This window comes from Cibotium barometz, chromosome 6 (assembly GCF_041138505.1).
Source record: "Cibotium barometz isolate CiBa-2024 chromosome 6, ASM4113850v1, whole genome shotgun sequence".
In the NCBI taxonomy this organism is placed as follows: Eukaryota; Viridiplantae; Streptophyta; class Polypodiopsida; order Cyatheales; family Cibotiaceae; genus Cibotium; species Cibotium barometz.
Window position 1 is genome coordinate 60,970,983 of NC_141051.1, and position 23,773 is coordinate 60,994,755.

Genomic DNA, 23,773 nt, shown 5'->3' on the forward strand with positions numbered 1-23,773 from the left:
ACTCCGAGGGCCAATCCACCCATCATACCCAGACCACAGGCTAGTGCAGGAGCTCAACCGAGAGGTGTGACACTCGACAGAGCCACTGAGTTATGAAGAGCTCGACGCCCCAGACCCCATTGGCCCTCGCCCACGGCCACGCCACCACATGAGGATCCGAGGCATCATCTCCCATCATCACAAGACCTTCTTGTGCCAGCTCAATTTTACCACCTTGAGCACCATGTCACAACGGCCCATGAGGGATGTATTAGGGTGATATGAGAGCTCCTAGGATGATTAAGACTCCAACCATATACTGTTGTACTCACTCTCACTTTTGTACTCCCCCATATTCATGTATTCATGTATCCATGTACTCATGTACCCCATTTTGACTAGTAGCATTAGCTTCCCCCCTACTGATGTATTGTGGGGCTGTCTCTTTTCTTTTCCAGACAGTGTATCAGATGTCACATGGTTGTAACTTTGGTCTCATAGGTCACTTTAGGCTTTTGAAGACGTTAATATAACATTTCATTTTTACCACACGGCTCCCGAGTGGCTATTGGTCAACTCAGAGTTTCATCACACCGATTGGAGATTGAGACTGGCAGAGCAGCACGGATCCCCCAAGAGGAGAGGGTATGCAGATTGTGCAGAGAGGAGGTGGAGAGTGAGGAGCATTATGTATGCAGATGCAGAGCATATACAGCCATCAGAGAGAGAGATCCCATTTTATTCAGAGAGCCACATTCCCTACGCCAGATCTTTGAGGCAGCAAACCAGCGCATACTGGGGAGATACATTCTAGACATACAGCGCCACAGAGAGACATTATTACAGGCTCAGACAGCTCCAGAGGGGGGGCGACAGACACAGATTACTATATTTTTTCAGAGATCCATCCCACTCCCAGTCCCTACACGGCAGGGAATTACTCTCCAGAGAGCAGAGACACTTAGAGCCCGCAGGAGACAGAGGACACCTGGCTTTCGGACACCACACCTATACCAGAGAGAGATGACAGAGATCAGAGCTCAATTCCACAGAGAGGGTGCGGAGCGACTGGCTCGCTTCAAAGCACACCCAGGCATGTTCTTCAGGGAGCTGTGGACACCCCCTTCACTGATGTATACCATTTTATACCCCCAGTATGGTACAGGATGGAGCTAGCTAGGTTGCATATCATGATAGTACATATAGCTTTGCATTCTCCTAGTAGTAGAGCTCCATCCCCTGCACACCCAGATTCAGCTTTTTTTTTGTTCAGTACTTTTTCATTTTGTTGGGATGACAGAGGATACCCCATACAGGTACTCCAATTTGTCTCATAGGCCGAGTTCGGTCTTTTGGAAGACGTTAATAAAATCTCTCTCTCTCTCTCTCTCTCTCTCTCTCTCTCTCCATCACCATGGTTTGAGCTGTCATCTCCATCCTCTTCTCTTCCACTCTCCTGGGCACCATGTATTCCTACAAACCTCGCGATCCACAAAATACTTTTGTGTGCTGCATACCTTATATAGAATCTTGCACAAGATCTTATTAGGTGGTCCATATGCCTCATTCATGTGTTCCATATGCTTTCCAAGAGTGTGGTGTACTCAACATACATTATCTTATCAACACTTTCTGTACTAGTATTGTACGTATCGTACCCAATATTTCTAACCACCTTACTAGGGCTGCACTCTTTCTCCTTGCATTTTCTTGTTTGCAGCAAGTCATGAACAGCGCCTAGTCACAGGAATCCATCCAGGTGTTGCATGCAGCCTAGAGAAACACCTGTCAGAGTTGGGGACTATATTGCAACCTAACTGGCTGATGTAGATGGTAACTAGAGGACATTTACTATATGTCAGTACTTAGCATTAAAAAAGAAAAGGTAATGCAACTTCAAGGTTGTTAGAGGCGTCAGAGGCGTTTGGTACGAGGCAGGTATGGTACGCGCCTCGAAAGACTCGTATTTTTTAGAGACGTTAGAGGCGTGATATATATATATATATATATATATATATATATATATATATATATATATATATAATATTTATATTTATATTTATATTTATATTTATATGTAAAATATATATATATTTTTTTTATATATTTTATATATTTTATATATATTTATATTTATATTTATATTTATATTATATATATATAATATATTTTTTATATATATATAGTGATGGATACATATAATATATATAGTGAAAGTTGAGAGAGAGAGAAAGAAAGAAAGAAAGAAAGATTTTATTAACGTCTTCCAAAAGACCGAACTCGGCCTATGAGACAAATCGGTGTACCTATATGGGGTATCAACAAAATGAAAAAGTAATGAACTAAAAAGCTGAATCTAGGTGTGCAATAAGTACAATGAGTGGGGGAGGGGATGGAGCTCTACTACTAGGAGAATGCAAAGCTATATGCATGGAGTATACAATCATGATATGCAACCTAGCTAGCTCCATCCTGTACCATACTGGGGGTATAAAATGGTATACATCAATGAAGGGGGTGTCCACAGCTCCCTGAAGAACATGCCTGGATCTGCTCTAAAGCGAGCCAGTCGCTTCGCACCCTCTCTGTGAAACTGAGCTCTGATCTCTGTCGTCTCTCTCTAGTATAGGCATGGTGTCCGAAAGCCAGGTGTCCTCTGTCTCCTCCGGGCTCTGAGTGTCTCTGCTCTCTGGAGAGTAATTCCCTGCTGTGTAGGGACTGAGAGTGGGGTGGATCTCTGAAAAAATGTAGTAATTTGTGTCTGTCGTCCCCCCTCTGGAGCTGTCTGAGCCTGTAATGATGTCTTTCTGTGACGCTGTATGTCTAGAATGAATCTCCCCAGTATGCGCTGGTCTGCAGCCTCAAAGATCTGGCGTAGGGAATGTGGCTCTCTAAATAAAATGGGATATCTCTCTCTGATGGCTGTATATGCTCTACATCTGCATACATAATGCTCCTCACTCTCCACCTCCTCTCTGCACAATCTGCATACCCTCTCCTCTCGGGGGATCCGTGCTGCTCTGCCAGTCTCAATCTCCAATCGGTGTGATGAAACTCTGAGCTGACCAATAGCCACTCGGGAGCCGTGTGGTAAAAAGCCCTCCATGTATCTAGGCCTCTCTATAAATCCATCATCAGTGATACTCATGAAGTGATCTCTGTAGTATAGCATCTTCGGTGGAAGAGGCTGTGTAGGCGATATCCATGTCTCTCGTGTATAGAGCTGCCATAGGTCCTGTCTCAATACTCTGTTCCTCTCACTATGAGAGACGGATATGTGGTGCATCCCTGTCATACTCGAATGGTGGTAGATGATCCATGTCTAGGCCATGCTCTGAGAACCAATGTGTGACCTGTGCATACCATGATCCTGTCTCCTGCCTCAGCCAGCTGTCTAGATGCCTCAAAAGCTCTGTATGACAATCTGTCATGTGGCATCTCTCTGAATCTGTCTAGCCGGCATATAGTCTGGAATATGGCCTTTACCATCATAGGAGGCACAGCAAACTCTGCTCGGATAATGTCATGAGGTACTAATGATTTGCTGCGTATCATGCGTGCCATCATGAGGGCCTGTGGTCTCTCTATCTGTGTCCACCAATGGGTAGCAAGGCCTGGCGCCCATACCGCTGCTCCATACATCAGTGCCGGTGTGACTAATGTGTCAAATAGCCACCCCTTCGTCCGGGGCTCCTGAAAATGCGCCTGGTGGCACTGTCTCTCTAGCATAGCATGCTGCATATCCCCGTCTCAATCTAGCTCTGGCTGCTGAGCCCATGGTGAAGCAAGTGGCTACTGCAGAGAAGGTAACCCCTAGGTACACGTATGATGTCACCACCTCCACCTGGCATCCTACGAGAGTGAATGTCAACCGACTCCTACCCTGTCTCTATGTATGAAAGACCATAACCTTGGTTTTCCCAAGGTTCACAGTAAGACCCTCTGTGTGCAAAAATCATCGAGTGCATGTAGATGTTGTTGTAGACCTCCTGGAGACTCAGACACTAATACAATATCATCAGCATAAAGCATAATATGTACTCAGGTACCTGCTAGATCAACTCCATCTCCGCCTTCCCGTGTAATGAAGTCAGCCATCTCATCAATGTATAACCCAATTAGCGTGGGGGAAAGTGGGCATCCTTGCTTCACACCAATGGTGCTAGCAATAGTCTCGGACATACCTCCTCGGCATCTGACTCACCCAAAAACCTGCTCATATAGTGCATAGATGCCCCATGTCATATCTGCTAGTATGCCAAGAGACTGCAGGCACTGAAAGAGCCTCTCTCGTGGTACTGTGTCAAATGCCTTGCGGAAATCCACAAAGCAGCAATAGAGCTTTCTCTTCCTCACTCTGGCCAGATCAATCATACATCTCAAAGTGAATACATGGTCAGTGGTAGAGAAAGCTCTCCTGAAGCCTGCCTGCCCTGATGAGCGTAAACCTACTCGCTCAGCATATAAGCTAAGCTCTTGCTCCAACACTGCACCATAGAGTTTGGCCAACACGTGGCCAACCATAACCGTCCTGTAGTTGCTCGGATTGAGCATATCCCCTGTTTTGTGAATCGGCACAATGGTGTGCATCGTCCACTCTGCAGGCAAACCCTCTGCTATTGCCCTGTTAAACAGGTGTGCAAGAAAAGGAGCCAAAGAATCTACTGCATATATGAGATGCTCACCCTGTAGGCCCATACGGTCGGCGGCCCGTCCATGCTGTAGGCGGCGGATAGCTTCCTTTACCATCGAGTGGGTAAAGAAGCTAGCTGTGGTAGGTCGAGGCTCTTGTGGCTGAGGTATAGGTGGCTGCTGTGGGGCGTGGTATAGGCCCTCTGCATATGTGTGCCATGTCTATGGGTCTGCAATGGGTGTCGGTGCCCGAGGCTCTCTGAAGTGCCGCCATGAGATAGGGCTATCTCTACTCATGAAGAAATGGAAGATCTCTAGCTCCTGTATCTCTGCGAAGGCCTGCCTTTTGCGGCGAGTAAGTCTCCTCATCTCTCTCCTCGACTCCTGCTCTGTCATGGCTCCCAAGGCTCTCTGTATGCGGAGCCGTGAGTATAGGGCTCTGCACTCGTCATCAGATCTCGCAGGCTCTCCTGAGTGGACACGATGTGGGAAGCTCTGTAATGCAGCCGTCTGTAGGAGTGATGCCAGCTGGGCTATAATGGTATCCATAGGTGCCAGGGGATCCATGAGTAGGAGCCCATCCTCTACTCTGCCAGTGTATGTCTCCCATGTCATGTGTGAAGTAGATGGTAGTGTGTGGCGTCGGTATGTGGGGGGCTGGTGATACTGGTGATCCGGCTAGTGAAAATGCCAAGTATGTATGATCTGCCCCAATAGGACGAGGTGGGATGGAGAATGAGGTGACAAGCTACGATGCCTCCAGAGAGTGTGTGTGAAAGAAAGAAAGTTGTATTAAACGTCTGCAAGAGGCCAAAATGACCTATGAGACCAAAATAGTCCATCCTCATCATCTGGATACATCATCAAGATTCAAGGGTACAAAGTAAAATGAAATGAACCAGTAGAGTATAGAGAGAGCTCCAAAAGTGGGTATAAAAAACATCATCATCCTAGTGTGTTTGAAGTTTGAACTTTTTCTTTTTTTGTGGACGCCTCGATCAGGCAGTCGTACGCCTCGAACTGTTAGAGGCGCGCCTCGTAACAACTATGTGCAACTTCTGGACAAGCAAATCTCCATTCCCAGCCTATGAACTGAGGGGGGTCGTGACAGGATCCCTACAGGCACTCCAGTCTAGTACCTTGGATTCCATGTAGGAGTAAATGTATCAGCAAAGCAGAAGGTTTCCCCCCTTCTTGCAAGCTTTCGCAAAAACTCATGTATTGAAGCATGGCCCAGATCACTCAAAGGTCGATATTCTCCTCAATACAACGTGGTCAATGACAATCAGTTGCTTCAGTTGCCCCCCACCCAGCCTGGTTCCGCCTTCCCTGCTTGCTTCTGGCCCTGTGCGCCATCTCCACCCCACCTTATCCTGTGTTTTTCGCCCCTTTTTCTGCCAAGCCCACCCCAGCCTGGTTCCACCTCCCCCCCTTTTTAGCTCTTTCCATGTGCACCATCAGTTGCATCTCCACCACCTCCCTTTCCCGTGCTTCTCTCCAGCCCCTCCCTCATCAATTGCTCTTCCTCTCTTCGAGCAGGTGTTTTTCTCCCAGGCTGTTCTTTATCGGCAAGAGTAGGAACTTCTGGTCTTCACCGTACAGGAGGACTCCATGGCAGCCACAACATCATCCCCGGCCGAGGCCGGGGTCCCTGGGATTTGCTCCAGGCTGCCCTCATCGATGAGCCCGGTAAAATCACCGGTATCAATTTTCTTGGGCTTGGCTACTCTCGGGTGGAGTTTGATTCACCCGCAGCAACAGCTGATCATGTGATGCAGCAAAGCCCTATCGTGATTCCACCCAAGTGTTCTTCGCAAGATGGAACTATGGTGAGTCGAATACACCGGTCTCACAGGCCAGTGTTTCATCTACAGGCAGATGGCCAACTTGCTCAGTCCTACTCTCAGCAATAGGCCTACAAAGGATGCCCACCGGAGGCTTTAACAGGCACAGCAGGCAAGAGCAGAGGTTCCAAGACCGGAGGCCAAGTTGGAGGCTCCTGGCCAATCGGCCCTGCCTCCCTCCTAGGCTCAATAGGATGGCCCTAGATGTTGGCACGCAATCTACCACTCCGAACGTCGTCGCCGCCCACCTCCCTAGGAGCACCGCTGGCCTGATCACCATGCAGAACCCCCACCCACACCACCACCACCTAAAAAAAAAACCCCACCCAGGGTAACAGTATCTATTGGCAACCGTTATGAGCATTTAGTTCCCAACAAGAAGCTGGATGATGTGGGGACACCCCACACCGCCCAAGAGATTCCTGTAGATCTTGGCTCGTCCTCAAAGATTCTTCTAGATCTTGGCTCGTCCTCGGAGATTTTAACATGTTGGAGGACTCAGAGGATAGGCAAGGAGGAGGCTTGGATACGATCATGGGGTGTGAGTACACAGCTTGGGAGGAGCTAGTCCTCTCCCTAAGAGGACAGGATCCTGGCACTTACTGGAGTTTGGCAGCACACCAGAAAGCCTTCGCTTCTCCAGATCAAATATGAACAGAACCTTTCGCGCATTGACAGATTTTATGTGGACAAATGGGCTTGCACTAAAGGTGGTTTGTTTGGTATCCTCGCAAGCAGCATGTTGTCATATCCTTCACCAGTTGTGCTTCTCCTGGAGGATGCTTGGAGAATAGGGCGTCCAAGACCCTGAGATCGCCAAAAGAGTCCAACAAATTTGGGAGTCCCTCACTTTTAGACCGGGAGAAGCAGCAACCACGCTTGACTATCGACTTCAGGAGATCCGCACCCTTTTGAAGAGCGCAGCTCAGGACTAACTCGCCAGGTTCAGAGAGCAAGAAAGGAGTCTCCGTAGGGGCCTAGCCTCCCTCTAGTGGCTACAAGAGTAGACCCCAGACAGTCTGTGGGTGAATTCTTAGCTGGAGGCAACCCGCACAGAGATTCAATCGATTGAGAAGAAGAGTATGGCATATCGATACCATGCCAGGGCCTCCATTTGGACTCAGGCAAGGGACACGGTAACCCTTGATTTCTTTGAGATAGCAGACCCTCACCATCGCCTCCATTTGGACTCAGGCAAGGGACACGATAACCCTTGATTTCTTTGAGATAGCAGGCCCTCACCATCGCCGCACCATCGCAGACACGGAAGTAGCCCAACTAGTACCATCGACACGAATCCCCCTCAAGTTCAAGCCATGGCCACAGGTTTCTTCAGAAATCTTCTTTTAGCACATTCCCTCACCCCACAACCAGAGAGAGAGTCTAGCAGCGTACACAGAAGGTAGTGCCCCAGGCCTTTTTGTGCTCCCCCTTCTTTCAACACATTCCCTCACCCCGCAGGTGGAGAAGACGAGAGAGAGTCTGGTAGCATACACAGGAGGTGGTGCCCCCCGGCCTCCAGGCCCTTTTGTGCTCCCCCTTCTCTCTGATCGAGTTCCGTGATTCGCTCCAAGCCCTTCCGTGGGGCAAGTATCCAGGCAAGGATGGCTTGCCGGTCTCTCTCTTCCTACATTATTGGAATCTCATGGAAGATGGTTTCATGGCCACCTTACCTTCAATGAGATTATGATTCCAAAGGAAGGTGGTGACCAGTTGGAGATTTGGCAGTGGTGCCCCATCACCCTCCTAGGAAATGCTTACAAAATCCTCGCGAAAGCCATCAGCCGCCTGCAGCCTCATCTCCCCAACTTGATCCATGGAACCCAAACCGGCTTCATCCAAGATAGGATCATCCTCGATAACATTTTCACCTTTTGGGAGGCGATTGCTACAGCCAAACTTCATAGGGAGAACATGGATATTCTTCTTCTAGATTTTGAGAAGGCCTATGACAGGGTCAATTTGGCTTTTCTGGAGGGCACCATGCTCAGGATGGGATTTCCAGCGGGATGGATTAGAGGCGTCTTTGCTCTATACTCGGCCGCTCACAATCAGGTCCTCATCCAAGAAGCGTCAAGGGACAGGTTTCTGATATCAAGATCAATTAGACAGGGATGCCCCCTAGCCGCCTTCCTCTTCCAGAGGCGATAAGTAACTCTCTCCTCCATGGAGATGACATGACCCAGGGTCTCCGCAACCCATAAGATCCCAAGAGGAGTTACTTGACTCCACCTACCTCGAGAGAGAGGAAGGGAACCTACATAGATTTGTGCTCGCCATTAAGGCATTCTGCTTAGCCTCGGAAGCTCAAATCAATTGGCACAAGTCGGGTGGTTTCTGGGTTGGATCTTCACCCAACCCAGCTTGGCATTCAGTTGAGTCCTTTTAGTGGGTCCCAAGGAGCACCCCGGTCAGATACCTAAGGTGTTAGAAAGGGATTGACATCTTAACCAAGCAGCAGCTCGCCCCTTCTTTTGAGCATTCCGAAGAAGCTTTTGTATTGGAGCACCACCCCCCTCTCCCTTGCCGGCTGCATGATCCCAACCATGTGCTCCTGGCCACCATGTGGTGCATCACTTCTTGTTGGGCGTTCTCCAGGGCTTGCCTGGGTTAGGTGCAACGGCTGATCTGGAATTTTCTGTGGGCCGGGTTTGACAACCGACCGGCTCGGGCCAAGGTGACTTGGAGTGTGACTATTCAGCCGCAGACATGTGGAGGATTGGGCATCGTAGACCTTGTGGTGCAGAGCAGGGCCTTGTTGGGCAAGTTGATCATCAGAGGCCTGTTACCTGGTGGGGAGCCTTGGAAGGCTTTTTTGATGGACCGGATCTCGGCCCAGACCCCCTCACTTGGCAGCCTCTGGACTCCCAGTGTACGATGGATCTTCATGGAGGCCCAAGCCCAAGGCTTGAGCACCACCTTCAAGGACAGATTTGCAGTCAGTTTGATGAGAGCTTGGGGCCACCTCAAGCCAGCCCTCTAGCAGCTCCCCCCCAAGCCTCGGATGAGGATAGACTCCGTTCGCTGATCTAGAACCGCCTCTTCAGGATGCCCATCAGTTACCCTTTGGGCGCACGTTCACACATAGCCTGGGGCCCCTCAGTTCTGGCCTAGCACAATCTCTTGGTGTGTGGACTAGTTTCAGGCAGCCACCTCAAGAGGCTCATGATAGACACCTCGCAAAGATTAGAGGCAAAGAACAGATATTCCTCGCCATTGACTCAGCCATCCCCCCCCCCCTCCCCCCCCCCCCCCCTCCCCCTCCCGACTGGCAAAGCCCACTACAAGACCCCTCCCCCCCTCAGTGCCTAGGAAGGAGCTTTCACGCGTCACGACAACCCTCATTTTTTCAATCGGATGTCATGGACGCCTTACCCTTTCCGTAGCAGAGGTCTTTAGTGGTGGCTCACTTCAAAGGGTCCGGATCATTAGCTTCCATGCACACCGCTGACACATCAACCCTCCCCCCATGCAGGTAGCCCGCCTAGCTCTTGGAGGACCGACCCTTGACCTAGCTTCCTCAAAGCCTATTGGAAGCAACTGTGGGACAACTTCTGACATCGAAAGGTCACTTTTTTCCTTTGACAGGTCGCTCACAGGAGTTGAGCAGTTGGTATGTGGATGGCCATTGGTGGTCATCCAGCACAGTGCACGGGATGGAACCACCTGCACAAAGGGCAGCCCCACTGCCTTTGGGACTGTCCCAAAGCGCAGCAGGTTTGGATGAGGATTCTTCATCTTCTCACCACCTCCCACATCATCACTTTAGGGGGCAGTAACCATTGCCTGGGCGACAGAGTCAAGACCCACCCTTCATTATGAGGAGACAAATGACAGTCAAGCCCTCATGATCAACCATTGCAGGATAGAGTCTATCCCCACTCCCGACTCTCTAGTAGTAGCCTGGTCCCCCGGAACTTGTCAACGGTGGTGGGAGATCATTAGCAGCATTGCAGCATGGCTCATTTGGCGGGCACCGTGCAACGAGGCCATTGAGGGCTCCCCCTAGCGGAGTCCATCCGGGTCATCTGATCAGATATCATTCATACCCTTTGCGGTGTCACCTGTTGGGGTAAAGGCATAATGCCCACCCTTATAGTGTGTACAAGCCCATAAGTTATAGTACATAGTACACTTAGTACTTTTAATGTACCAAGTGCACTATGTGTACTAGTGCAATATACATGTGTGATAGGGGAGTCACACACTCATATCTTGATGAGTTGACTTATCCCCACAACTCTCTCTCTCTCTCTCTCTCCCTTGCTTCTCTGTGTATGTCAACCACACATGAACTCTAACCTAACCCTAATTCTTCTCTCTCCCATTCAACTGGTATCAGAGCACAGGCAAAGGCAAGAGCAATTGAGGACTGAATTTCAGTCGCATCTGTTGGGTAGAGTCGCTGCAAAACCATACAGGCTGAATTAAGGCACTCTGTGCTACAGGTCAGTGGGTAGCATAAGGGAAGTGAGAGTTGTGTCTGGTCTATCGGCAAGGAAGCTGAGGTATCCGGCGAGGAGGAGGAGAGAGCCCGCGTCACCCCCTCCCATGAGGAGTAGCTGTGGTGCGTGTACCAGCGAAGCCCAACCATTCAGGCGCAGCCAGGCGTCTACACGCTTAGTGCGAAGGGGAGGCAAGCGAGTGTAGCTGGAGGAGTCGGACAGGAGGTCCAGTCGGCTGCAACGCCTACGTGGTGGTGGTCCGCGTAAGTAGGCGAAGGCGACACGCCTACGTGGGCTATAGGTAGCCAACAGCCAAGCAGAAACGAGGCGAAGCGCAAATTCGAGCGCGTTGAGGCATCCGGGTGGTGGTCCGCGTGACTAGGCGTACGCAGGCTTTTCGTGCATCAATTCAACTGCTAGCCGGCGGAGATTCATCATCAGGTGCAGTCCGCCAAGGCCCGCCTCATCATCACCAGGCGGCCTATGTCGTGAAGCTGGCAGAAGAGGGGATTGGCGGTGTTAGCTACGGCGCCTACTAACCCCTTCGACGACCTAATCTTGCTGATCTGGTTCAGCGCCGGCTGCAGAATGTTGAAAAACACCCAGGCTATGGCTGGCACTAGCGTGAGTAGCAAGCCTAGCCCTCTATCATCATCCCCAGCCTAGCCCTCTATTGTCAGTGTGTACAGCAGCATCAACAGCAAAAATCGACGCCTCCTTTTCTGCAACAGCATCAACAGAAATTCAGCCTGCAAAGCTCAGAGAAATTCAAAAATTAAGAGGTATTTGCCTTCAATTTTGGGAATTTCTTATCAATTCAATCAATTGAGCAGGTACAGGTGCCGAATTGCTCAATTTCTGAGCAAAATTGGCAAAATTGGGTGACATTGGTCACAATCAGGATCAATTTGCAAGAAATTGGATGTCAAAATTTGGGGCTTTTGATGTAATTATGCAATTAAGCACTCATACATGCTGTATGATGTGAGAAATCGCACATTCGGGCAAAATTGCAGCAAATTGCAGTGCAAATCAAGGGGCTTTTGTGCCGATTGGATTGATTTGCATGCAGGCACTCGCAATTGATGCTTTGGGCAACGTCTTGATGCCTGTCAAGCACTCAATGTGCCTGTAAATCAAGGGGCTTTCATGTATTGGATGTATATGTGGCCAGGGGGAAGCATCGCAAAGACTCTAGATGCCTTCATGTGTGTCAATGTACCATGTATGATCAGAAATTGATCTTAAATCAAGGGGCTTTTCAAGATCGTATGCTTGTTGAGCTTGGCAAAGCAACAGGCAAGACATTTATGCCTTGAATCCTCAGAAATCAGCTTGCAGTCAAGGGGCTTTTGCCCAATTTCTGTTCGGGACTGTTGTATGCAGTGTACGGGACTGTAAAAGTCTGATTTTCACTCATTTGGACAGCCAGGAGAGCATTTATTGCTACTGTACCTGCTGGTACAGATTTGGCACAGCTTTGTGCATGTTTTGGCATGGCTGTACACTGATTTGAGTGAGGAAAAGGTTCAATTTCAGCTGCTATACTTGCCGGTACAGGTTTGGTACATCATTGGTGAGCACTTAGTACTGCTGTTCAGTACTTTGGAAGGGCAACAGAGCACATTTAAGGTGCTGTCCTAAATCTGCAGCAACCAGATTTTGCTGATTTCATCACATAAAGTGGGAGTAGAGTTGCATTTGTGCTTCCGCAGTGGGAGATAAAGCTTGGGAGAACAACTGTGAGCACTTTGTGTGCTTTTGGTGCAGTGTTTGCGCATTTTGCAGGGAGTCAGGCATTTACAGGTTGCATATTGCTATGGCAACCACAGGTGAGAGCTCTTCATTGCTTCACATCAAGAAGCTTGAAGGCTCACATAACTATGATATTTGGCAAACCCAGTGCTATAATGTGTTGCTCCAGAAGAAGCAGCACAAGCCTATCAAAGAAAGGGGTGTAATGCCCGCTTCTCTTACTGCTGAAGAGTGGGAAGATATGGATGAGCTGGCAAGATCTACTATCATGTTGTCTGTGTCAGACTCTTTACTTTTCAGCATTCGTGAAGAGAAGACAACTTGGGGAATGTTGCAGAGATTGCAGGACTTGTATGCCCAGCAAAGTGCCTCAAGCAAAGTGTATTGGTTGAAGAAACTCATAGGTCTTCAGATGAAGGAAGGGGCTTCTATGACAGCCCATCTAAATGAGTTTAATGGTATTGTCAGCCAAGTTATAAATCAAAAGTTGGCAATGGACGATGAGTTCAAAGCCACTTTTCTCTTATGCACTTTGCCAGAGAGTTGGGACACATTCATGACAGCCACTAGCAATTCGAATGCTATGCTGTCATATGCAGATGTTGAGGGTGCTCTTCTTCAAGAAGAGATGAACAGGAAAAACAACTCTGTTGGAAAGTCCAATGCAATGAATGCACGTGGGAGATCCCAGCAAAGGGGTAAAAGCCAAGAACAGGGAAGGAGCAAGTCTCGCTCCAAAAAGGACTTGGAATGCCATTATTGTGGCAAGAAGGGACACATCAAAAAGCAACGCTACAAATGGAAAAATGATCAAAAGGAAAAGGGAAAAGGCAAAGACAAAGACAAAGATGAAGCCAAAGATGTAAAGCCAAAGGGAAAAAGTGGAGTCAAGATTGAAGAAATCAATGTGTGACATGCAGGTGACAGTGAGGATGAGGTCCTATTTACGTCTTCACTTGATGCCCATTCACTTCTTACAGGTGGTCATGGTATGCACTCATGGATCATTGATTCAGGTGCCTCCTTTCATGTCAGAGGTTGCAGAGACTTGTTTGTCAAGTATACTGCTGGCAATGAAGGAGTGGTTTATTTGGGTGATAACCATGCATGCAAGATTCTTGGCAGAGGTGATGTGAGGCTTGTGTTTTCAGATGGCTCACAGCTTATGCTCCATGATGTCAGGCATGTGCCTGAGATCAAGAAGAATCTGCTTTCTACTGGACAGCTTGATGATGCTGATTATGTTACCACATTTGGTCGTGGAAAGTGGAAGATTAGTAAGGGCTCACTGGTTGTTGCCACAGGCTCTAAGGTCGACACTCTTTACTTTATGCATGCAGGTGTTTGTCACCATGCTAATGTAAATGCAACCGAGCTGTGTAGAATCAAGCGAGTTGGCTCGCTGAAGCTCCCGCCGTCACCCCTTGCTCGCGCTGCTCGCCCCCCGCCTCCCCTTCCTCGCGCCCTGTCCCCCGCCTACCAGCGCTTTTGCGCCCCCCCCTCTTCTCGCCATCGCACCCCCCCCCCTTCTCCTCGCTTTCTCTCCCTCTCTCGCGCTGAAGCCCCCCCCCCCCCCCCCTTCAGTTCGCTTTCGCGCCCCCTCCCCTCGTCAGCGCCCCGTCCCCCCCCCCCCCCCCCCCCCGCCGCTCTTGCTGTTTTTTCCGCCCCCTAGGGTTCTTCTTTTTTTTTTAAAAAAAAAAAATCCTCCCGCCTTCCCTCTCCGTGCAGCTCGGTTCTTGCAGGTATCGCATTCGCTCCGCCTTCGCCACAGCTTCAGACTCTGATGGAGGCTCCTCCCGCCCCACCTCAGAGGGACTCTTCTGCAGCCCCCTCGACCGCCCCTGAGGATACCCCCATCAGGCTTTCTCTTTCGCCAGAAGAGGAAGCGAGCCTCGCCGCAGAGGTGGAATGCCTCCAGGCACATTCCACCATCTGCCGTATAGTCGGCACTCGCCCCAGCAGAGGGGAGATCCGGGATCTTCTTCAGGCCCGCCTTCTTGCAGATGTGGGCAAGATCCTGGATGTACAGCTATTGGGCCGTGGACATTACCAGATCGAGTTCGAGGCCGCCCAGAGTGTTGCCAAGGTCCTTGCCATGAGTCCCCTTGACATCAGGGGTGCTCGGGCTTTCTTCAGACCTTGGCAGCATGGATTTGACCCAGCAGCGGCGGAGCAGGGAGAGCGCCTTTTTCATGTTACAGTTTGCTTCCCTGGACTCCGTCGGGAGTATCTTCCGCTCCTCCCCAAGCTCGGAGCATTGGTGGGGTCGGTACGAGAGACTGGCCCCTCAGCTGCTTCAGTGGTGGCCAGAGCAGCTGGGCTACCTTTGGTCAGAGTGTTGGTGTCTGACATCTCCTCCCTTCCTAAGGTCATTCAGCTACCTAGGATAGGGGGGGGATGGATAGATCAGAGAGTGGAGTTCTCAGGGCTCCCGAATCAGTGCTTCATTTGCAGACAGGTCGGCCATCTGGCCAAGGCCTGCCCTCGCAGGAGACCCCGACCCTCACCACAGCAGGCTACTGATGACCCGCCCACAGATTCGGCTTGGCAGGCTGCCTCCGAGACACTTGCTCAGGCCACAGAGGCCTCGGAGTGGCAGCGTGGACAGGGGCGCCGCCGAGGGAGACAGCCACAGCAGCACGTCCAGAGACCGCTGCAGCAGCAGCCACAGTCTCAGCCTCACTGGGTTCCCGTGAGGAACAGCTTTTCTCCCCTCCAGGAGGAGACTCCCGCGGCGACGACTGAGGACCAGGAGATGCCAGCACCCCCTCCTTCACCCCCCCCACCCCCGTCCCCCCCCACCGCCTCGCTTCCACCATCGCCTCCTCCCGCCTCCGCTCCGGTTTCGGCAACGGCTCCCTCTCCACCCCCCTCACCTCCCCCTCCTCCCCCTCCGCCCGCCTCACCTTCCCGGGAGGCCCTGGTAGTTCCCTGGCGTTCACCTGCAGTCCGGAGAGCGCTGAGCACTGACCTCGCTCAAGCATCACAGAGGAGACCTATGCCGATTAGGGCTTCACGGATTTCATCTATCCGCAGTCGGCTGAGTCGCCTTGGTGTTAGACAGCGCTCGGAGGCTTTTGATTATACCTTCACACGGCTTTTTGGAGCAGAGGGCCCCCATGAGCCAGCACCCATCCGAGTTCATGTAGTGATACCTCCGGCCCGCGGGGAGGAGGCACTAGACTCAGCGGTGGCCTTCTCGTTCCCTCTATGTGGCCCTTGCGACCGGGAGTGGACTCTAGAGCTCGCTCTCAGCACTTTGAAGACTCAGGCAGTTGAGTTTTCTCATCACATGAGCGATCTGGAGGTGAGAGATGTGATAGGCCGACTTTGGGAGTTGGCTCATTTTTTCTTGGATCCCGAGAGTGTGGATACCTCAGGGATTCGGCATTTGGTCGTTCGCATAGTGGCAGACTTAGCACGCGACCCTGGATATGTGTGTATACACGAGGTTGCTTTGTCAGAGCGGGAGGCAGTCGCCATGGGCCACAGCCACTGGCGCCTGATCCGGGATTCTTGCAACACACCGGGTGGGCAGATTCGCAGCCGCTCGGATGGGGACTACTCTCCATCCAAGCCGCTTGCGAAGGCCCGCCGTACGGCTGAGACAGCATCCACCTCAGCAGGGCATCCATGAGGATCATCTCATGGAATGTACAGGGCCTTGGCGGAGCACATTTTATACGTTATCGTGGTTGCTTGAGGCAGGAGCTTCAGAGATGCCTGGTTGGTGGCAGCATTGATATTTTGATGATGCAGGTCATTCTGAGGATGCATGATGAGCTATTGGGCGTGCTCAACGTCTATGCGCCCAATCATGCTAGTGCCAGAGCAGAGTTCTGGACCCAGGTTACGGATGCATTGCCAGAGGCCGCACATTGGTGTGTCGGGGGAGACTTCAACATGCTTGAGGACCCGACAGATAGGGTGGGAGGCAGTCATGTTACAGTGCACGGCACGGAGCTTGCAGCTTGGGACCGGTTGTGCATGTCACTGAGGATCACTGATGCATGGCAGCATGGGGCTTTCTCCCGGTCTCAGGACAGTCTTAGTTTCTCCCGGTCGGATCGTCGGCAGGGAGGGACTAATCTATCATGGATTGATCGCTTTTATGTGGGCGACTGGTTAGGGGAGCGAGGGGGCTCCGTCGGCATTCTCGCTGGCACCTCATTTTCAGATCATGCGCCAGTTATCTTGACATTGGAGGAGAGGACACGGGAGCCCAGCTTGCAGTTGAGGATCCCAGAGAGGGTACTTACAGATCCCAGTCTCGCTGAGGACATTGAGAGGACCTGGCATGATAGTCAGTGCTCTGACCAGGATGCAGCGGGCCAGTGTGCCCAGGGACTCATCGATCTTAGCTCTTTTCTGCATGCTGCAGCTTTGACACAGTTGGGAGAGATTCGCGAGCGGGAGCATCGGCTGAGACGCAGCCTTGCTTCGCTACAGCGCCTTCAGGAGCAGCAGCCTGCATGTGAGTGGGTGGCGTCCCAGCTGAGCCAGGCACGCCAGGAGGTTCGAGAGGTAGAGGAGCAGAGACATGAGTTTTACTATCGTCGTCAGGCCTCTCAGTGGACGCAACTTGGCGATAGAGTGACTGGAGAGTTTTTTGAGATCACTGGGCCCCGTCATGCGCGAGCAGAAGTCCGCCAGCTTGGTAGACCGGATGGATCGGTAGCTACTGAGCTCGGGGAGATCAGAGCCATTGCCACTGCATTCTATAGAGACCTGCTTTCAGCGGAGCCTGCCACTGAGGATCGAGATGTTTGCAGACAGACTGTGTGGGCCCATGTGCAGAGGAGGGTCACAGACCGTATGCGTACAGTTCTAGGTGCGCCTCTGTCAGAGATTGAGCTTGCCGAGGCCTTGAGGGTCCTGCCGCGACATAGTTGCCCAGGGGAGGACGGACTGACGCCCGCCTTTTTTATGCGCTATTGGGACCTTTTGGGGCCAGGCCTCCGCAGGGGCTTTCAGCATGTTTTGGACACTGGGGTGATGCCGCAGAGCTTTTCAGAGGGCTTGATCTATCTTATCCCCAAGGGGGAGGGAGTATCAGATGATATTAGGCATTGGAGGCCTATTACCTCAATACTGTCTACAAGGTCTTAGCAAAGGCCTTGAGTTTGAGAATCCAGCCGTTCCTGGGGGAGTTGATTCATGCTACTCAGACAGGATTTGTCAAGGAGCGCAGTATCCTTGACAACATCTTTACTTTCTGGGAGGCGACGGCCCGAGCTAGATTTCTTGTCGAGGACTTGGTCGTGATGCTTCTCGATTTTGAGAAGGCATACGATAGAGTTGATTGGGGTTTCTTAGAGGGCACTATGCTTCGCCTGGGCTTTGAGCCAGGATGGATCAGAGGGGTGGCGGCTCTGTATTCCACAGCTCGCAGCCAGGTGTTGATTGCAGGAGGACGGGGGCCGAGTTTTGAGCTGACCAGATCAGTCCGTCAGAGGTGTCCCCTCGCCCCTTTTCTTTTTCTCTTCTTTGCGGAGGCTATGAGCATGTATTTGACGGCAGAGGAGGTCGGTTTGAGAGGACTTCAGCTCCCAGTCCGGGGGGAGGACCTGCTTGATGCTGAGTTTGCAGACGACACGGGCTTTTTTTTGCATGGCCAAGAGGCCAATCTTCTTCGGGCAGAGCAGTCGCTCCAGGTTTTTAGTGCAGCTTCCGGAGCATTGATCAATTGGCGCAAGACAATGGCCTTTTGGATCAGTAGTGCTCCCACTCCGGCATGGAGCCCGGACCCCGGTTTTAGATGGATTCCTCCAGGCACAGCAGTGCGGTATTTGGGATGCCAGATTGGCCTAGATTTGTCACCTGAGCAGCAGATTGCCCCGCTTCTTCTGAGCATTCGGAGGAAGCTTTTGTATTGGAGTACAGCTCGACTATCCTTGGCTGCGAGGGTGGTGGTGGCAAATCAGGTGCTGTTAGCGACCATGTGGTACATTACGTCTTGCTGGATCTTCTCGAGCTCTTGCATCAGCCAAGTACAGAGGCTGATCAGGAACTTTATGTGGTTTGGGCGGGACGGTCAGCCAGCTCGGGCAAAGGTTGCATGGGCAGGTATTACACTTCCGCTGGCTCAGGGAGGTTTGGGCATTATAGATCCAGTGGATCAGAGTAGAGCTTTATTGGGGAAGCTTATCGTTCGGGGGTTGCTTCCAGGCGCTGAGCCTTGGAAAGAGCTCCTCTTGCAGCGGCTGCAGGCTCGAGCGCCCCCACCAGGGGGCACTTGGGCACCAGAGATTCGCTGGATCTTTATAGAGATGAGGAGGACAGGCCTCAGTAGAGGATGGGAGGACAGATTTGCTTTGAGTATCCTGAGAGCTTGGGAGCTGCTGAGATCGGGGCTCTCTCAGCGACCTCCTTCTTGTGTTGAGGAGCGGGCCAGACAGCCGCTCATCTGGAGCCCAGCGGTTCGCACAGAGCAGGGTCATATGCTGGGTTCTCGGCCTCGGCTAGCCTGGGGGCCTTTAGCGGCAGGCCCAGCTCGTAGTTTTGGAGACTGGCAGGCCTTCTGGAGTCTACCAGAGGAGATCCAGGTGGAGAGGCTGAGTCACTTCAGAGGGGGGTTGATTATGAGGGATGATATTCAGGAGGCACTCACAGAGGAGTGGTTCACGCCTCTCGAGCCAGTGGCCCCACGGTGGATGGGAGCCTTTACACAGTTGGAGATCCTGATTGCTGTCAGAGCTTGCACTGAGGATGGCAGTTGCCTCTACTATGAGATTCAGGATGAGGGCAGACTTCAGAGAGTGGAGGTGGAGTCGCCTTTGGCTGCAGAGTGCACCTTTCAGAGGATTCGGGTAGTGGCCGCCGCTTCTCGGAAGTGGCATATTGACCCCGACCCTGCTGATGTGCTCATTGGCGCATATGGGCATATGCAGCGCGCCCCTTGGCCCGGCTACAGTGGGACCCCGGGGAGTACGAGTGGCATGATCCTTATGCATCCCTTGAGGCCACAGAGATCACCTTTTTCCAGTATACTGTTCGGCTGGGGCGACATATTTTGACGGCGAGGAGGACGGTCTCTCCAGCGGCAGCGGGGCATTGGCGACTACAGGGACTCTCACAGGAGTTCCTGGAGGATTTTTGGGCTCGGCTCTGGGCTAGTCGACAGGCCCGCAGGATCTCGACTTTTCAGTGGCTGGTCGCCCACAGGGGCTCAGCAGTTGGTACTTGGCTTGTTTACAGCGGTCTTCCGGCGGCCTGCGTCCGATGCGGCCACCCTATGGAGACACAGAGACATTGCCTTTGGGATTGCCCTCAGGCGCAGCAGATTTGGCTGCGGCGGATGCTGCGTATTCTGGCCCCCCTCTCTCCAGAGGGTATGTTTACGTGGGGTGCCGCTGCTTGGTCGACTTCGTCAGGGCCTGCTATGGGCTATGAGATGGAGCAAGGCAGTCAGGCCATCAGATTTATTAGGGGCCAGCCTCGCCTGGTTCCGGCACCAGATTTCTCGTCCGCCAGCTAGACACAGGAGAGGGATTTACGATGGGAGCTCCTCAGCAGCCTCACCATCTGGTTCACCTGGAGGGCCCGGTGCTTTACGGCCCTTGAGGGGAGATTGGAGCCACCAGCAGAGACTGTACGGGGGATTTGGCAGGAGTTGATCCACACCCTGCGAGGACAGTACGACCGCATCCGAGGAGACTCGGATGAGGCGATCTTACGGCGCCAGGCCTTTCACACTTGGCGCTGTGGCCCTTTCTACACCTTACACACGGGATCCCCCCGTTGGCACTACAGGCCACCTGTTTGGCTCTTCCCCCCCCCCCTATTGTATGATTTAGCCTCTCAGTTCTTTGTACTGATGCTTGTATTTTGCAGCACCTAGGGAGAGTCTCCCGGGCTGCCATGCTATATCCACTGCTATGTCTCTCTTATGAGCAGGCGAGATCTTTTGTAGCCCTACGGGCGTTCTTTATATAACTAATGAAAGGATCTTTTCTCGGAAAAAAAAAAATGCAACCGAGCTGCCGGAAATCTCTATGTGGCATAGCCGGTTGGGACACATGAGTGTCAAAGGAATGGAGCAATTGTCTCGTTTTGGTTACTTGCCTTCTCTAAAGTTTTCAAGTTTTCAGTTTTGTGAGCATTGTATATATGGCAAGCAACTGCAGTGCCCCCACAAGAAAGCTCTTGGACAGAAAGATGCTCAGTTAGAGCTTGTGCATACAGATGTATGTGAGATGCCTCAGCTTTCTTTGGGAGGGGCAAAATATTTTGTGTCTTTTATTGATGATGCCACACGCAAGGTGTGGGTTTATCCTCTTCGTTTGAAGAGTGATACATTCTCAGTGTTTCAGAAGTTTGTTGCTCATGTTGAGAATCAAACTGGCAAAACACTGAAGGCTTTGCGTTCCGACAACGGTGGAGAGTATATGTCCAAACAGTTTCAGGACTTTTGTGATGCTAAAGGCATCAAGAGGGAGCTCTCTACTCCTTATGATCCTCCACAAAACGGGACAGCAAAGAGGATGAACAGAACCATCCAGGAGAAGGTCCGTTCTATGTTGTCACATGCTGCATTACCTCATGGTTTTTGGGCTGAAGCTGTTATGATAGCCGTTCACCTTATAAACAGGTCACCTAACACGAGGCTTGGTGGGAAAGTGCCAGAAGAAGTATGGACAGGGAAGCCTCCGTCATACAAGCACTTGAGAGTGTTTGGTTGCGTTGTGTACGTGCACATACGCAGGGAAATGCGCACCAAACTTGATCCTAAGTCTCACAAATGCATATTCCTAGGCATAGTTGCCAGGCGTTTCAGAAACGGCAGGTATGAAACGGGTTTCATACGTTTTGAAACGTTTCATAAAAGGTAAGAAACGGGTACAAAAAGGTTTCATACAAAATAGAAAAAACATGTATATTTTTAACTTGAAATATAGAAAAGAAAAAACTGTTGACATAACTTATAAGAGACCACATTGAATTCATTTCAATAAAAACAAAATACATGTAAGATATGATGATATCACAAATCACGTGGGTGATCACTGATGACTAAGCAGAAATCAAAAGGATCACCACGTGGGTATCGAGTCATGACTCAAAATCCAAGATCAAAATAAATAGCATGTCCAAAGTTCAAACTAAATAACATGTCCAAATAAAATGATACTGGCAGCAGCTGCTAGCTACTATCTGCATCCTCATCTGCATCCTCATGCTCATCCTCATCTGCATCTTTTGCCTTTGCAGCCTCACTCTCAAGGTCACTGCCGGTAGCCGAGTCCTCAAATGCCTCATCCTCTAGAGGTGCAGGTGCACCACTAGTACTAGCCTCTCGAGAAGATCGTGTAGTGCGAGCCGGAGCCATGATCTCCTCATAGAGCATAGAATAGATGTCTCTCTCCTCCTGAGGAATGTCGGGAATCTCCTTGCACTTCATGATATCAATCTTATCTGGATTCACTTGGCGAGGCTCAATGGGATGACCCTTTTGTTCTAGCAATCAGAGATTGCAATGACAAAAGACAAGCCTCTCCAATTGTGCGGAGGAGAGTCTATTTCTCTTTTTCGTGTGAAAAAGAGCCCATGTACTCCAGTTTCTCTCACAAGGCCCTGAACTGCAATCCTGGGAGAGAACTCTCAATGCAATCCGTCTCTACATTGTACACAAAAAAAAATAAAAAAATAAAAAAAATAAAAAAATAAAAAAATAAAAAAATAAAAAAAATTGGATGATGAAAAAAACACGTTTCATACAGGACGAAACGTTTCGAAACGTTTCGTACGTTTCAAACCTGTATGAAACGCGTTTCTATGCAACTGTGTTCCTAGGATATGGTGACAGAGGTGAAATGGGGTATAGACTTTGGGATCCCGTGAATAGAAAGATTATACGCAGCAATGATGTCATTTTTGATGAAACATGCATGTATAAGGAGCCTGCAAGGCAACAGGAGCCTGGCAGAGTCATCTTCGATGATGATGGACATCATGGACAACAACCAAGGGCTGTAAATCAGCCGTTACAGCAGGAAAACCAGCCCTTAAATGGTGCTGAAAATGGTCCAAATGGACAGCCAAACATGGCAGAAGATATCCCTATGGATATACCACAGTTAGCGGAGATACCGGGCATGATTTTTCAGCCTTATGGCATGGAATAGGAGCCACCAATAGGTGATATGCAGGCTGGACAGCAACCTGCAAATGATGGTCATTGGGTACGGAGGTCCACAAGACCCTCCAGAGCCCTTGACAGGTTTGTTCCAGGGGTTGACTACTTGATGCTCACTGACTGTGGGGAGCCCTCATGTTATAAGGAGGCTTTACAGAGGGCAGACAAAGCTCTATGGGAGCGTGCCATGAAGTCAGAGATGGATTCTCTGCACAAGAATGGAACATGGAAATTGGCGCATTTGCCTGCAGGCAAGAAGGTTTTGCCATGCAAGTGGGTTTACAGGCTCAAAGTTGCACCTGATGCAAAGCCAAGATACAAAGCCAGGTTAGTGGCTAAGGGCTTCAAGCAGGAATATGGTGTGGACTTTGATGAGATCTTCTCTCCAGTGGTTAAAATGACCACACTTAGAGCTGTGTTAGCTTTGGTTGCACATGATGATCTGGACTTGATTCAGATGGATGTGAAGACTGCTTTTCTTCACGGTGATCTCCATGAGGAGATATATATGCAACAACCAGAGGGTTATGCAGTAAGTGGAAAGGAGAAGCTTGTATGCAAGCTGAAAAAGAGTCTTTATGGGCTCAAACAGGCACCAAGGGAATGGTATCATAAATTTGATACATTCATGAAATCCCAGGATTTCAGGAGGAGTGACATAGATCACTGCTTATACACCAAGAAAGCTTTGGATGGCAGTCTATTGATCCTCATCTTGTATGTTGATGATATGTTGATTGCCGGGAAATCTCGTAAGGAGATGGATGCCTTGAAGCAGAGGCTGCATCAAACCTTTGATATGAAGGATTTAGGTGATGCAAATCACATTTTGGGTATGCGGATACTTCGGGACAGAAATCAGCATGTGTTGTATTTGTCTAAGAAGGAATACATTGGCAAAGTTTTGCAGAGGTTCAATATGGACGGGGGGAAGAAAACTAGTACTCCTTTGCCTGCATATGTGAAACTCAGTGCTATGGACA

General features: G+C 50.6%; 1 protein-coding gene across 1 annotated transcript in view; it reads right to left on the minus strand.

The window, feature by feature from the left end:
* Nucleotides 1–23,773, minus strand: part of LOC147637936 (DTW domain-containing protein) — a 102,997-nt gene that overhangs the window by 6,206 nt on the left and 73,018 nt on the right. The gene's annotated exons all lie outside the window — the stretch shown is intronic.